The sequence below is a fragment of the Anomaloglossus baeobatrachus genome, chromosome 6 (assembly GCF_048569485.1).
Source record: "Anomaloglossus baeobatrachus isolate aAnoBae1 chromosome 6, aAnoBae1.hap1, whole genome shotgun sequence".
Lineage (NCBI taxonomy): Eukaryota > Metazoa > Chordata > Amphibia > Anura > Aromobatidae > Anomaloglossus > Anomaloglossus baeobatrachus.
Genome location: NC_134358.1, coordinates 205,680,295 through 205,697,678, shown reverse-complemented (window position 1 = coordinate 205,697,678; position 17,384 = coordinate 205,680,295). Strand labels below are relative to the sequence as shown.

At 43.9% G+C, this 17,384-nt stretch overlaps 1 long non-coding RNA gene across 1 annotated transcript in view; it reads right to left on the bottom strand.

Moving 5' to 3' along the window:
* Nucleotides 1–12,897, bottom strand: part of LOC142244217 (uncharacterized) — an 88,864-nt gene extending 75,967 nt beyond the window's left edge. Inside the window, exon 1 of the long non-coding RNA XR_012724470.1 lies at nt 12,566–12,897. This is a non-coding gene — a long non-coding RNA (uncharacterized LOC142244217). The remainder of the gene's footprint in view (nt 1–12,565) is intronic.
* Nucleotides 12,898–17,384: the final 4,487 nt, after the last annotated feature.

Genomic DNA, 17,384 nt, shown 5'->3' with positions numbered 1-17,384 from the left:
AGTGTTGTCCTCTGCGCCCCATTGATGTCTGTGCCCTGCTACTGATGCCTATGGCTGCCCAGTCCTGTCTGGGCCACCCCTGATGATGCCTGTGCCCCCCCTTCCTAATGATGCCTGTGCCTCACCTAGTGATGCCTGTGCCCAGCGTTGACTCTCCAGCGCTGTGTGCCTGCTCTCCGACACTGTGTGCCTCCTCCAGTGCTGTATGATGCTCTGAGTACTGTGTGTCACCCCCAGTGTTGTGTTCCCTGCAATACTGTGCTCCACAAGTGCTGTCCATGCCCCCAGTCTCCTCTCAGTGATGTCCTGTGCCCCCCTAGTGATGCCTGTTCCCTGCACCCGCTCTCCAACACTGTGTGCAGTTGTAAGTGCTGTGTGTCACTCCCAGTGTTGTGTTCCCTCCAATGCTCCCTACTGATGTCTGTATTCTGCAAGTGCTGTCCATGCCCCCAGTCTCCTCTCGGTGATGCCTGTGCCCCTTCCCCCGGTGATGCCTGTGCCTCTTCCCCTGGTGATGCCTGTGCCTCTTCCCCCGGTGATGCCTGTGCCTCTTCCCCCGGTGATGCCTGTGCCCCTTCCCCCGGTGATGCCTGTGCCCCTTCCCCCGGTGATGCCTGTGCCCCTTCCCCCGGTGATGCCTGTGCCCCTTCCCCCGGTGATGCCTGTGCCTCTTCCCCTGGTGATGCCTGTGCCTCTTCCCCTGGTGATGCCTGTGCCTCTTTCCCCAGTGATGCCTATGCGCCTTCCCCCGGTGATGCATGTGCCCCCCTCCCCCCACAGTGATGCCTGTGTCCCTCCTAGTGATGCTTGTGCCTGTCCCAGTGATGTCTGTGCCCCAGCCCCTCTTATTGAATGTTCTCAGTGAGAGGAACAAAATTATAATCTTGTGATACCCCTCTTGCTGGGGGCATACACCTCACAGGAGGGGCTGGGAGCATATACCTCACAGGAGGGGCTGGGAGCATATACCTCACAGGAGGGGCTGCGTGCATATACCTCACAGGAGGGGCTGACAGCATATACATGTGTGATGTATGTGCCCTCAGTGTTTCCTGTCATGTTTATACAGCAGTCCCAGCGTCACCTATGTGATATATATACAGCAGTCCCAGCGTTTCCTATGTGATGCATATGCCCCAAGCCCCTCCAGTTATGTGTGTCTCCTGTGATTTATATACAGCAGTTCCTGTGTCTGTTGTGTGATGTATATGGTTTACCAATCTAATTATTACAAAGAGTTGACTGCGCTCCAGACAGAGACAAACCTGGAAAAGCAGTTGTAAGAAGCAACATGATTAGTATCCGAACATCACAGCTGCACCAAAGAGAAGCTGCTGCAGCTACCACGGTACGGGTGAGTTAATTGTTTGACCAAATATAGCCGGGTCATTTTCACATTGATAATTTAGTGCGGCCCCCGAAGGTTGATAAAACTTTCCAAATGGCCCCCCGGCAGTAAAAAGGTTCCCCACCCCTGGCATAGAGGGTTAACCATGTAAGGGGATGGTCGCCATGGGAACGAGTCCCTGGGTCAGCAGTCAGTCAATAGTGAGTCGAGAGTAGAGTGGCATACAGAAGAGGTGTGCGGACGTGCCTGAGCTGGGTCTGTGTAACGGTGACCCGGGGACACGGGAGAGAGGTCGCCAGGACGGGTACCGGTGATACTGCTGGGACAGGATCACGCACGGGGCACAGAGCCCTAGGTCAAGCGTCAGTTTCAAACGGTTTGATAAATACCTACCCAGTGAGGACACCTTCACGAACTTCACCAAACCAAATAATTCGGGGGCAGCAGCAGTAAACTAGGATCGGGGTTTGGACACTTACCCTCCCAAAGGGTTCGCACTGCTCGCCGTACGGAGAAGGAGACTGTACCCCAAAAGGGACAGTCGGGGCCCTCAAACACTCCACACTATGGGGACCCAATCAACTGAGTGTGACGGGGACAGAGCAGCCTTGGTCACTACATTGGCACTGGTCCTCCAAGGGACCTAAACCAGCAACCTCTGGGTCCACAGTGAGTAGAGACTGTTAAAGATAACACGATGTGGTCTCCGTTATTGCCCCTGTTACATCTCCCAGGCACGGCCCTACCTGTGGAGGGCCTAACACCCTTGCTGCAATCACCACCAGACCTGGGAGTACCCACATTCAGCAGCGGAGGTTCTCCATCCTTAACCGCAACCCGCAGATGGTGTCTCATAGTTTCATAGTTTTTAAGGTTGAAGGGAGACTCTAAGGGCGGCTTTGCATGTTGCGACATTGCACGTGCGATGTCGATGGGGTCAAATCGAAAGTGACGCACATCCGGCGTCGCAGTCGATATCGCAACGTGTAAAGCGTCGTTATTGTATCATCGCATCATCGCTGCAGCCTCCGACATTTCCATAATGCCGATGGTGTGACAGGTACGATATTGCTCCTCGCTCCTGCGGCAGCACACATCGCTGTGTGTAAAGCCGCAGGAGCGAGGAACATCACCTTACCTGCCTCCCGGCTGCAATGAGAAGGACGGAGGTGTGCGGGATGTTTACATCCTGCTCATCTCCACCCCTCCACTTCAATTGGCCGCCTGCCGTGTGACGTCGCTGTGACGCCGCACGACCCGCCCCCTTAGGAAGGAGGCGGGTCGCCGGCCAGAGGGACGTCGCACGGCAGGTATGTGCGTGTGAAGCTTATAATCGCTACGCTGAAGATAATAATCGCTACGGCAGCTTTCACTAGATATTGCACGTGCGACGGGGGCGGGACTATCGCTGCAGCATCGGTAACACATTGTTACCGATGTCGCAGGATGCAAAGCCCGCCTAAGTCCATCTAGTTCAACCCGTAGCCTAACCTGTTGATCCAGAGGAAGGTAAAAAAAACCCAATGTGTCAAATAAGCTCCAATGGGGAAAAAAATTCCTTCCTGACTCCACATACGGCAATCAGACTAGTTCCCTGGATCAACACCCTGTCATAAAATCTAATATACATAACTGGTAATATTATATTTTTCAAGAAAGGCATCCAGGCTCTGCTTAAATGTTAGTAGTGAATCACTCATTACAACATCATGCGGCAGAGAGTTCCATAGTCTCACTGCTCGTACAGTAAAAAATCCTCGTCTGTGATTATGGTTAAACCTTCTTTCCTCAAGACGTAGCGGATGCTCCCGTGTTCCAGTCGCAGGCCTAGGTGTAAAGAGATCTTTGGAAAGGTCTCTGTACTGTCCCCTCATATGTTTATACATTGTGATTAGATCCCCCCTAAGCCTTTGTTTTTCCAAACTAAATAACCCCCAAGTTTAATAACCTGTCTTGGTGTTGCAGCCCACCCATTCCTCTAATAATCTTGGTCGCTCTTCTATCTACCTGTAAGATTATGCTATTTATAACCTTCTCTACTTTTGCTATCAAGAAAAGCATCCATTCCTCTCTTAAATTCATTCAGTGAGTTGGCCATCACCACTTCCTCAGGAAGAGAGTTCCAGAGCCTCACTACTCTTACCGTGAAGAACCCTCTTCTATGCTGATGTAGGAATTTTCTTTCCTCCAATCGAAGAGAATGCCCCCTTGTTCTTGTCATAGTCCTTGGTACAAACAGATCATGGGAGAGATCTCTATATGGCTCTCTGATATATTTGTACATGTTTATTAGGTCTCCCCTAAGTCTTCTCTTTTCTAGAGTAAATAGACCTAATTTTGATAACCTTTCCGTGTATTGTAATGCACCCACTCCATTTATTATTTTAGTAGCCCGCCTCTGAACCCTGTGTCACATGACAAAAAATATTATCTACCCTGTAAATACTCCCATTACAAAAGGGGCCCAGGGCATGGAACCGGGCAACGGCCACCCAAAGTGACATCTCATATTACAAGTACTGTCTGGGACCGAGTACCCCATATCCCTGGGCAACACAATAGTGGGGAAGTCAGCGGAAAGGAAATAAAGTAGCCAGGTAGTGAAGTGGTCAAAAAAGGTGTTGACCAGCCCTTGGATGACAAATTCTTCCAGCCATGACTCATCAGCAGAGTTTTCAACAAAAACCCATGTGATTTCTCATGTTCAATATTGTCTCTATCTGTTCTCAACCTGGATAAACTACTCATAATGATGATACCCCAATACTGAGACGCTGCAGTTTGGCACAAAAACAATACTCCTCATAGTGCCCCACATAGTAAGGCCCAATACTATGCACCTTCCAAAGTATAATATTCCTTTTTGTCCTCTAGATGGCAAAATTGCCCCCTAGAAAAAAATAATGCCCTGAAAAAGTAACATAAAAAACAGTGTCTCCATTTTGTCCCTATAAAATAATAATACCCTCATGTGCCCCTTGAAAGTCTTAGAAGTCACAATACCATGCCCCTATAACCTATATGGGTCCTTTATTCACAGTATGATCACTCTACAACTTCCCTATATACAGCATGTTGTCCCCACAGCTCTCCTATACACAAGACACACTGTATATATTTACACATCTGACCAACCAATGGTTTTTCAATAGTATGAGATAAATACTTGTTTTTTTCTATTTTGGATGAGTTGCTGGATTACCTTTTTCTGGCACCCCTATACACAGTATGATGAGACAACAGCTCTCTATAGAGAGAATAATGTCCCCACAGCTCCCCTCCAGTAGCCCCGACAGTTTCCCCCACACAGTATGACACCCCCCCCTAGTAGTCCTCACACTGTATGATGGCCCCAACAGTAGTCCCCACACTGTATCAATATCTGGATATTAAGGAGACAGTAAACTGTTACAGTTAAAGCACCAATCTTGTGATTTTTCTTTCCTTGCTGAAGTGGTGCTTTTAATCTAAGTCCCCTGCCTCTGGTCTTATGCTCATCCTCCAGTGTCTTCATCTTTCTTTATGTTGCTTAGTTCCTGTGGTGCCATCTTGTTAATGCAACTTCTGACTAGCAGGAATTCAGAAGTGACTGCCAAAGTTCTAGTAAAAGTCTATGACAGAGATAACGAGGTTCTTAGAGGTGTGCACCATGAAACATTGAAGAGGTGGCAGGTCACAATCTTGAATCTCGATCAGATTTCAAGTATGTCTTGACTGAAAGCTGACCCCACATGTCTCTTCTACATGTTCCCAATATTGGTGCACACTGGTCGATTCACTTGGGTATATATACAGTTTCTTCTTCAACTCTACCGACAAGTGTTCGATTGGGTTGAGGTCTGGGGACTGTGGAGGCCAATATAGCACCACTACTTAATTGTCATTGAACCATTTCTTTGCCAATCTTGACATATGCTTCGGATTGCTGGCCTGCTGTTACACTATGTTGTTCTTTTCATACCCATTGTACTTGAGTGTACAAAGTAGCTCATCTTATTGAATGTTCACATATAGCTCAGCACTGAGAGCACCATCAATCCTGGTCAAGAATCCAATGCCTTTGTTTTGAAACAATCCCATATCATCACCATATCCTCCACTGAACTTGACAGTTCCTACAACTTCTCAATCTGCTAGCCTTTTTTCCCTTGTTCCTTCCATAATCATTTGCAACCATCAGAGCCTAGTTATGGAGTATTGTATGAACTTTGCTGACTGTCACAGTGCCGTCAGGCTCTGTTCAAATTGTAGATTCTGACACTCCACCTGATGTTTTCTCTTGTCTCTCTGATCAACACAAGCAAATGTGGGTATCGACCAGCTGTGTGCTCGTAGTCATAGTCAGGCTAGCAAGAGTTATCCTCTGCTAGCCTACTTGTTAGACTCCATTGATCACATGTTGGGAGGAAGCCAATCACATCTGCTCCTCTCATATTTAAGCTGGATCAAATCTTCTACTCATGCAAGCTATAGGTTATACTGTGTTGATCTGTGTGTTTTGGTGTTCCAGGGTATCTGGACAGTGTTTCTTTTTACCTGGAGTGGTTGTGGAGTTTACCAGTTGTCTTGTTACTTTCTCCATGTTCTGGTTTTCCTCCTTATCTTTTATTGTCTTATTCCTTTGTGAGAATACACTGTGTAACAGAGTTTTGGTTTCCCTGTCTGTCTATTTTTCTGGGTTTAATCTTACTTCTGTCCTGTTCCCTTTGGGTAAGGGGGAGAGTGTATCAGATCAGGGCTGCTCAGGAGCAGGGCCAGGAAGGAGACTCAGGCATCCCCACCCTTAGGGGTAACCCTGATAATAGGGATAGCCTAGGGGCCCCTAGCCTGAGGGTCTCCTTAGGAGCCCCGGTTTTCTGCTATCCCCATATTAATTGTGACACTAGTCTATTGACATTTGCCTCATTGCTACAAATCACCTGTTTCCAATATTCTGTTGTCTACTTTTTGTAGTTTTTTGCAAACTTGAGCCAACAATTCTTATGGTGATTTTGAAGTTGAGGCTTCTCCGGATTTCCTTAATATTGTACAGGTGATGCCTTGACAATGATTCCATCACCTATTCAATAGTAAGGAAATCCTGAAAACATGACTTGTTGGGGGCCATGAGGACTGACATTTGGGAAACACTGTGCTAGACCTTGTGATGAGTCAACTTGTTGACTCTAATATTTTGCCTGGACGTCCGTCTTGACTTTTGAATGGATGGATTACATTCTTCTAACTCTAACGGCACTCACATGATGCAGTTTGGCAATATTTTTGGCCTTCCATAAGCTGAAAGATGCGGTTTCTCTTTTCATGGGAAATCTTTTTCATGGCTGCTCCTCGATTCAAATCAGTGACCTTTCACATGGAAATATTACACACTGAGCTATTAGGGAATGTGAGAACAGGTCCACAGCCATTATGAGGTTGATACACAGAGGACTCTTTGGGATAGGAGTATTGGTACTGTTAAATGTAGATGTACCCCTTGCAGGGGATGTGTTGCCTGCCTGAATATAGAGACGTGTCAATTCTTCACAGACTCTAGTGGGACAAAGAACTTTAAGATCAATAAATTTATTAGTTGTAACACTAGAGCTGTAATTTATTATGGTATCTGCCCGTGTTCTAAAATATATATAGGATTGACAACTTGGCAATTGAAAGTTCGGGTTAGGGAGCATGTCCTGGCCATTATGGCGGCCCCCGATGAGAGGGACATGTGCACATTGAAGACCATTCCCCGTGACTTTCTGCAATTTCAGGGAAAAGGAGAAAAAAAAAAAAAAAAAACCACGGTATGGCTGCGCTGCTAAAGATGAAGATAGAGTGATGGTTTTAAGGATTTTAATATAGGTAATGGTGCCACAACGCGTTTCGGGGATGCATATTCCCCCTTCCTCAGGTAGCAATAATCATACAAACTGATATGCCTTATATACATGTAGTTCAAAGGTCCCCACACCCCTTAATCAATTTAACACTTAATGTGATGAATAATTAGAAAACGATCAATCAATTGACAGGGTGTGTAGAAGCCTTAGCTGACAAAAAACAATTGCATATATTCATATTGAACAGCAATATTAAATGAAATATGTATTAATTATAAAGTAAGATTCTACACATAAAGAAATAAATGACAAATATCGATTCTAGTAATATACCATAAGTAGCACTTTTTGCAAGATAAATGCAATAATTGAATAGATTAAAATTAAAAAATAACTAAAAAAAAATATATAAAAATAAATCTATTCTTTCCGGATCCAATATTATTATTTATATCTATTGTTATTTTTAACTTATATTTAATTGTAATTACTAATGGTAAAAATAATAAAATAGACTGACAATTAATATCGGTAGGACTAAATAAACTCAATTGTTCAAAAATATGGATAAAAGCACCAAAATTAACACAAGTATATTAAATATACTTTTACTCGTAAAATGTTTGTAAAATATTTATAAAAAAATTTAGACTGTATAATGATTATAAAAATGTATTAAAATTATTCCTGTTAGCTGGATTAAAAAATTCTCTGAAAAACCTTTAGTAAAGATATCTATCAAAAAAATAATAATAACTATCAAAAATAAGGAACCATAGAATTTTGTTAAAAAATACTCCAATAATATGTAAAGAGGGGAAAAACATTTTTTTATATTACAAGGCCATATAAATATGTAATATATAGTAAAAAAGTAAAATATAAATATATTCTAATAATCCTGATATACATTTGTGTCGCCCTGGAGACCGGGGTACCCAGCACCGGACCGGGGGTCTATTTCTTGAGGGGATGTCACGGGTGGCTCGACCCGGGCTGTGGTCTCAGGCGATGCACAATGCAATGGTGGGTATTTACAGGGGATAAATAAAAGTTTATAAGAGTTTTTCGTGACGCCACCCGGAATAAATGTGGCTATTTATGGCCACCGCTGCCAGTAGCTGGCCGGGGATGATGATGTGGGGCAGCTGAGGTGGAAAGCCCTTTCCGGGTAGGGCTGTGGGTCCCAGGCAGGTGAGGTAAAAGTCAATGGTGGTTATAGATAATGGTATTGTGAGGAGACTTTAGGGGCGCAGACACTTACTTGATCAGCAATAGGTTTTTTCAGCTTCGATGGTCCCAATCCTGGATAGGTGGCTACTGCCCAAATGAGAGACTGAGGCACAGGCGACGTTTAACCGGTTTACTTCAACAAAAAACTGCATAACAACAAGTCCCGTCACCGGAGTCTGTATAAGGAGGACTAAGTTACTCTGCCCTGCCAGGTCCTTGGCCTCCTTCTTTGCGCTGTCTGTGTGTGGCCCTGCTGCTGTTTGTGAACTGGCTGCCGGCCCAAACTGTCCCTCCTGGGTCCTAATTCAACAGGCAACTCGAGTCCTTTTCCCCTGCTTACCCCCTCCGGGAGGACCGCTGAACTCTCTGGATGTTGCTGTGTCTGACCCTGGTGAAGCTTGAATCGCCTTCACTTTTCCTGGTTGCTGTATTGTGTGAAACTAATGCAGCCACGGATCCGGTGTCCGTATTAGCGCCTTTTCAGGGGTAGAGATTAATGGCTACCCGGTTCCTAAAATGTTCCTCTTCTCTGTCTCCTCTTCCTCAGACCGATGGCTTGGGCCTGGAAATTGTCAGTCTCTCCTAAGGACCTCAGAGCAATTTCTCTGTAACTACTCCTCTGAGCGTCCTGGCTCCAACTGAAAAACTAAACTGTCAATTTTACCTCAGATCAGAATATCTCTAGGGGAGTCTCTTGAGCTCCCCCTTCTGGCCAGAGGTGGTAGTGCGGTGTCTGCTCTAGTGCTTGTATTGAGCAACTAATGATGGTTTTATTGTGGCTAATACCCCTAGGGGTGCCACACATTATATATTGATCAAAAGGATTCTGCCTACATCATGTTAATTGATGTTGGTGGAGCATACTACTCTATTTGATCTGTTCTGTCATGATGTTGAGGCCTTCTGGATTCAAGGTGGCTAATTTAAAGATCCAAAATGATTCACGTTCCACCAGCCTCCAGTACCTAGCTGTATCATCAGTCCTAATCTGCTCAATAATCACTGTTTTAAAATTATCCCTCTCTCTATCATGTTCTAATGAAAAATGTCTGGAAAGACTATGGGTTATTATACCATGACGAATGTTGTATCTATGGCCATTTAATCTGTTATGCAACATTTGTGTTGTGTGGCCTACATATTGTAGGCCGCAGGGGCATTCCAGTAGGTAGATCACATATGTACTAGTACAGGTGAGATGTTGTTTTATTAGAAATTCTTCCCCTGTTATATTAGATTTAAAGGATTTAGCACCATGTTTCAATGTTTTGCAACATAAACATCGAGTTTGACCACAGTGGAAATTACCGATTGGGGTCCTGGTGTCAAATACATTTAGGGGCGTCTGGATGTTTGCCTGTGTTTTTCTACTGGGAGCTATCAAGTTTTTAAGGTTCCTACTCCTCCTGAAGATCACCTGGGGTTTATCAGGTAGAATGCCTGAAAGAATTCTATCACTTTTTAAAATGTGCCAGTATCTACCTACTAGTTCTTTCACCCTCCCATAGGAGTCACTATACGTAGTCACTAAACAACTATCAAAGCTGTTCTTCATCCCTTCCACTACTGTACCAGTTTTTTTGCCATCAATTTTATCTAGATACATATCCTGATCCAATTGCAGGCTTCTTTTAAAAGCATCTGTTAGTATTTTTTTCGGATAGCCTTTGCTAATGAATCTATTTTGAAGTGTCTTGGCTTCCGCCCTAAAGGATGTGGTGTTGGTGCAATTTTTCCTGATTCGCCAATACTGCCCATACGGTATATTCCTTATCCATGTAGGGAGATGGCTGCTGGAAAAGTCCAGATAACTATTGACGTCAACTTTTTTAAAAAAAAGTGGACGTTTCGATAGTTACCTGTTCATTAAATTTAATATTGAGGTCTAAAAATTGGATAGACTCACGGGATATTGTAGCTGTGAAGCTTAGTCCCCATTCATTCCGATTGAGTGAACTAATGAAGGTTAGTGCACTTTCCTCGGACCCTGACCAGATGAAGAACAGGTCATCAATGAACCTCCGGTAAAAAATCATATTCTCTAATGCTAAAGGGGACTGTGCGATGTGAAGGGACTCGAAATATCCCATATATAGGTTTGCAAAACTGGGGGCAAATCTCGTCCCCATCGCACAGCCCCTCAGCTGACGAAAGACCTTATCCTCAAAAGTGAAAACATTGTGATTTAAAATAAAATTAATCGATTGTAGAATAAAATCCCTCTGAGGGGTTGGGAGTGAGTCATCCGTTGTCAAATAAGATTCCACACTTTTCAACCCCAATTGGTGATCTATATTAGAATACAAGGCGGCTAGGCAGAATGATTCTCGTCAATCATTTAATTCACGTAATCTGGCTAACCCGGATAACTATCCTAACCCTCGAACCCCAGGGCTTCCCCGGGGTAATCCCCCCCTCCCTCCAGAGCTTCTGGGTCAATTACGACTAGTAAGCCAACTAATGGGGGTAGGGATAATACACCGGTTACAACCAGGGTGTTCTTAAATTCTAATAAATATAGAAATCCAAACCCCAGGATCTCTGATGTACCTGTTCATAATAAAACAGAAAAATTGCCCTCAGTGGTACTAGAAAGAGGCGAGGTTGCAGCCGATCCTGAGATAATGGATATATTCGAGTCGATCGTGTGAGCAGCCACCTAGGACAGGACTCCTGTGGGCTTGAAAGGACCGGTTCTCCCGTTGATGTCAAGCGGTGCACTTTGCAATTCCTTACGGCTAATTCCCCAGCGTTGTACCTGATGTACAACAGTACCAGGTGAGTGTGTCCATCACACTGTTTTACTCTTATCATCAGTTTTCACACAGGAGCGCCCTCTCTGTCTTTTATTGTTTCTGCAATTTCACAATGCGGATGGGGCTCTTTTGAGAGTTAAGGGCATTGACACTGAAGAGACAGGTATTAGAGGTAAAAAAATTGTACTTAGAGACATGTATTAGAGGTAGGAATCTTAGTAAACGTCTTGCCTAACTTGAGACCAGATAGATATGGACGTTATCCACTCTATATCCATCTGGTCTCAATGAGAACATCAGTTTTGTGCCATACCTCTGGTGTGGATTTCTATATTGTCCTGCGATTGGTGGGTTTTATATTTGATTTTAATTATTTTTATTTATTTTTTGTAGGGTGGTAATATGTAATGAACAGCGTCTGTTATTAATGTTGGCCCGTGTCTGCATTGTATGAAGATCAGACTGGACCTTTTTTCCAGCTGAATGATCCTTGAATGCTGAATATGATCATATATTAATGTATATAGAAATTGATGTAGTTGCAATATTTATTGATTGTATACTTATGTATTGTTAACTTTATTATTATGGATCAATGTAGTTCTGTGCATTAATTATGATAGTTGCTTGCAGCCTATGATGATTTTTTTTGTATATGACATTGTATTTTTATATGCCTCTTTTTCATTATGTATTCATATGTGATTAATATAAAAATGTGATATACTATGGTATTTATATAATTGTGTATATTATTGCAATTTGATACGATATTGTATTATTATATGATCCTTATACTATACTTGATTAGGCTAGTTATGTGCTACATTATGGTATTTTTGATATTGCTGGATATTTTATATATTAAGTTCAGGTAACAGATTAAATCACAATATGGCCTCCTTTATTTGCACCTTTGATTGAAAACGAGTGTTTTTGACTAGATTTACTGACGATTTGTGGCTTCCCCGTTAACCTTTTATGATCTGTGTGCAGATGCTTTGTACACATGCGTGCCATGGTCCCTCTGGCCCCCTCCGGCTGCTGTATGTTTATGGGCGGGCGGCGGTCTGATCATGTGACATGGTCGGCGCTGCCCGGACATGACGTGGCGGCCGATGGGCATTGGAGGCTGGCATGGTAATGCTTGTGAAGCGACCGGTGGTAGGGCCGCGGGTGTGTGTGTATGCTCTATTCCAACAAAATCCCCATACTCAGATTTTACCGGTAGTAACATTTCTTTACTAGGAAACATATTTATAATACAATCAACCGAACTATCTGCGCACATGTGTATAGTGGAGTCCCCCGGATCTACACTCCTTCCGGGTACGCAGCAAAAAGAAAGGAAGAAAACAACAAAGAAATGGCAGCAACTTTCCCTAACTTTCCCTACAATCACGTACCAGTCTATCCCAGAAGAAGATGCCGCTCCCACGTCGCAGGCCTGGAGTCTCACGATGATGGGTCCCGGTGCAGCGCTGAAGGGATGCAGCTCCTCGGTCTTTTCCTTTGATCTTCTCCCGCTGGTAACGGATTCTAGTCAGTCTTTTAGTCCCGGGGCACACCGAGCAGAAGAAGGGAGGTCACGGCCCCTGTACTTGCACTCAGGGTGCGATGCTCTGCAGTCAAGTTGTCACAGCCCCTGGATTTGCACTCCGGGCGCGATGCTCTGCAGTCCGGGTAGATCCTCAGCGAAAACAAAGTCCTGCAGCCCAAGGATGGCAGGAACCACTTCCACAGGGTGATTCCTCCACGAATCCGTATAACGAAAGAAAAAGGGATATACCAATACGGGATCACCACAAGGTTAGGGTACATATGAAGAATTCACTTTATTGTACAAAAAACCACAAGAAGACACATGCCCTCAGCAGAGGTATAGCACACACAGAAGATAATAAAAACACTTAAAAAAGCCTATGGCATATAAAAACCTGTCCCGTTGGGAAACAATGCATACAATATATGTCTAGTATATCAATACAGTTTTAGACAATTTTAGACAATCAGAACAATCTCCCCTCATGCACCATACAGATGTTAGATTACATTGCTGTTTAACTGTCCAGAAGACATAGGTAGGAGGTACTGTGTTAGCACCAAATAAACAGGATTAAGGTCTAAGATCACAGACCATAAATTGGTTGCAAGACTCTATTTGTAAAGGAAAGACATGTAACACAAAGTGGCCAATAGAGTAGTCCTGCACCAAGCCTAACACAATATATATACCCTCAGTCTATACTCACTAACAGCATAATACCAGCAAAATGGAAAAGCACCATGCAGAGTCAGGGTAGCATGAGGAGAGGGTTTCCCACGGGATAACCCCACGCGTATCGCCGCCTCTAAGGGTGGCTTCCTCAGGGGAAGAAAGAAAGCTGTTGAAAGCTTCCGTGTGTGCCTTATATAAAGGGGTTACATTAGGACTCACCAATACCACAGCTGAGAAATTTCGTATGTCTGTGGCATTCTGATGGCGGCCGCCATCTTGATTAGGTCATGTGAGATAAAAAGGTACAGCCCCAAACTCCTACTGAGCATGCATTGATCAAAGAATCAAGCAGCGTTTTAATCAGAGTTTTGTTAGATAGTATTCAGCAGATTTATTGTTGGCATATGCTTACACGGCGCTTAGCAACCCATTCATACTGATTAGTCACTATTTGTATACATAGATAAGCTTGCACAGCGCCGATTATGTTAATCGCACCACATGACATGGGGAGAGGGGCAGCTTTATCTCACACTGCGCACGCGCTAAAAATAGAAGCTCTAGATGCTGTCAGATTACAATTGAGCACAGCGTACACAGCAATAGACACTCCATATACACCACACAAAGATCTATCCAGCAGCAGCGCTCCCCCTCCCCTGGAATATATCCCATATCTTTCATCCTTTATCACAGTGCAAGAGCAAGAGGTCACCACAAACCTCACAGCATATACAGACCCAGACAGGATCTATGCAAGGAGTAGAACAGACAGAGAAGATGTCTGATGGTACAGAGTGTATTAACCCCTTGGGGGATATAAGGCCAAGCTTACAAGAGAAATACATCGCTATAACCCCATATATCCTACAGCAGCTTCTGTGCACAGAGCTCAACACTCGTCTATCGGCTATGTAATCAAAATATTAACCCTTCAAAGGGTACACTCACAAGACCGGGTAGAGCTGTCTAAACACAACCCTCAGCTGTGGTATTGGTGAGTCCTAATGTAACCCCTTTATATAAGGCACACACGGAAGCTTTCAACAGCTTTCTTTCTTCCCCTGAGGAAGCCACCCTTAGAGGCGGCGATACGCGTGGGGTTATCCCGTGGGAAACCCTCTCCTCATGCTACCCTGACTCTGCATGGTGCTTTTCCATTTTGCTGGTATTATGCTGTTAGTGAGTATAGACTGAGGGTATATATATTGTGTTAGGCTTGGTGCAGGACTACTCTATTGGCCACTTTGTGTTACATGTCTTTCCTTTACAAATAGAGTCTTGCAACCAATTTATGGTCTGCGATCTTAGACCTTAATCCTGTTTATTTGGTGCTAACACAGTACCTCCTACCTATGTCTTCTGGACAGTTAAACAGCAATGTAATCTAACATCTGTATGGTGCATGAGGGGAGATTGTTCTGATTGTCTAAAATTGTCTAAAACTGTATTGATATACTAGACATATATTGTATGCATTGTTTCCCAACGGGACAGGTTTTTATATGCCATAGGCTTTTTTAAGTGTTTTTATTATCTTCTGTGTGTGCTATACCTCTGCTGAGGGCATGTGTCTTCTTGTGGTTTTTTGTACAATAAAGTGAATTCTTCATATGTACCCTAACCTTGTGGTGATCCCGTATTGGTATATCCCTTTTTCTTTCGTTATATGGTTTAGTTCTTTGTATACCAGGAGATCCCACGGGTAGTGCCCTTCCTTTTCAATTTCTGACCCTTGCGCTGGTGCATCTATTGCTCCGTTTCTGGAAGGAGGCACACCCCTCTTTTTGTTATCGGCTAAATCTAAGGTAGTGTTGATTGGTGTATTGGATTTTACATTGTGGTACAAAAAACCATATGGATCTAGCAGCCAGAGAAGCAGCCTGGTCATGTCAATCCTCAGACATTTTTGGTGCCCCTTTTAATTCTGGGGCTGTAGGCGGCACAGGTAGTCCGCAAGACGAGAATCAACAGCTTATGCAAAGTCTAATTAACCTGCATAAAAGAGTAACCAAAGTGTGGTGGAATATTAGAACCCTAGAGGAATATAAGAAACTTAGGATTACACCAAGGGGTTTGAGAGTGCAAATATTTCCTGCATGGGAGACTGATGCACAATTCAGAATTACATGGGAGCAGGGTTTGCAAACATGCTCAGTGATATTATTGGATATGTTAATTGAGCATGACCGCTCCCTGCTTGCCCAGCTAAAAGAGGAGATCAGGAACAAAGAACATATACTAAAACAGCTAGACACACAAACAGTGGTAGTCCCATTTCAGGAGAAATTGAGGAATATCCTTGACACTTACGAAAGGGACATTATCAAGGGCAAAAAAAGCAAGTTCCAACGAGACAGAAGCGACTACGCGGAGAATAGGGCCTATAGGTGGTCACATAAAGGTAATAGACGCAGACGGGTGAATCAGCAATCTGACAGTGTTCCGGCGGCCTCCGAACCTTCCTCTAGCGATCCTTTTTTATCGACGGACACAAGCGATCCAGAAAGCGTACCCGGAGGGGCCGTCGGAAACCAAAACGTCAAGAGAAAGAACAGGAGAATCCAGCCATGGCGATCCCCTCCGCAGAGGCAAACAAGGAGCCGGAGGCAGAATTGGTAACAGGTAATCTGAATAACCTACAAATAGTGAATCTCTCTAAATACCAATTATCAGAAGCAGAAACCAGTCTACTTACTAGAGGACTATCTTTTGCACCCATGAGTAGATTGGATAAATTCACTGTAACCAAGGACATTTACCTCTTCTGCCGACAACTTACATTTAAATATCTTTACAGTAGACCTGAGCTCATCGATACATTGCCTCCTGAAGACCGCCAGGTATTCAACGATCTTTTGGAGCTCCTGGAGGAAAACGAACGACAAACTGGTAAGAAGATCCCCTTTACGGGACGACTTCTGTCCCAAGCCACACCCTCCCTTGGTCTCTGTCCGGCTGTTGGGATTTTTTTCAACAAAATGTGCATAGATATTGAGAAGCTTAAATTAGACAATAATAAAGCTAATAATCTAAGCACAGGAGAGAGAAGGACTCTATCTGGACTAAAGAATAACAAAGAATTTTTGATAAAAGAAGCTGACAAGGGGGGGAATGTTGTGTTGTGGCCAACAGATATGTATATCAGAGAGGCAAAGAGACAGCTATCTAACAGTGAATGTTACGTGGCGCTTCCATCAGACCCAACGATCATCTTTAAAAAGAATCTGGATAGATTCTTGTCTGCAGCACACGATCAAGGTATTATCACTTTGAAGGAGAAAAATTTCTTAACAACAAATGATCCAGTGATACCAACATTTTACATGTTGCCCAAAATTCACAAGGGCCGCCCTGAACCACCGGGCAGACCAATAGTTTCGGGGATTGGTGGGCTGTTTGAGAGACCTTGTATTTACTTGGATTTCTATCTCCAACCCCTGGCACAATCCTCTTTATCTTATGTGAGGGATACTACCCACTTGATTGATCAATTGGCGCAATTGGAGGTTCCATCTGAGGTCCTTCTTGTTACACTGGATGTGGAGTCCCTATATACCTCAATTGATCATGAGTTGGGATCAAGGGCAGTATCGTTTTTCCTGGACAATAGAACAACTGGGAACAGGAGGCATGACTCCTTCATCCTGGATCTACTCCACCAAGTACTGGATAGGAACTATTTTCTGTTTGATAGAATTTACTATCGCCAGACGTCCGGGACCGCTATGGGGGCGTGTTGCGCACCACCCTATGCTAATATCTTTCTAGGGTGGTGGGAGGAGTTACATGTCTACACTCTTGAGCAGTATAAAAACAATGTGGTCCGGTGGTTCAGATATATTGACGACATTTTGTTTTTTTGGTCGGGAACCCTGGACCAATGCAAATCCTTCATTGCCAACTTGAATGATAATATTCTGAATATTAGACTGACCTCCCACATTTCCTCGGAATCTGTTGAGTTTCTCGATCTACAGATCAATAAGGTAGAAGGGGTCATTCAT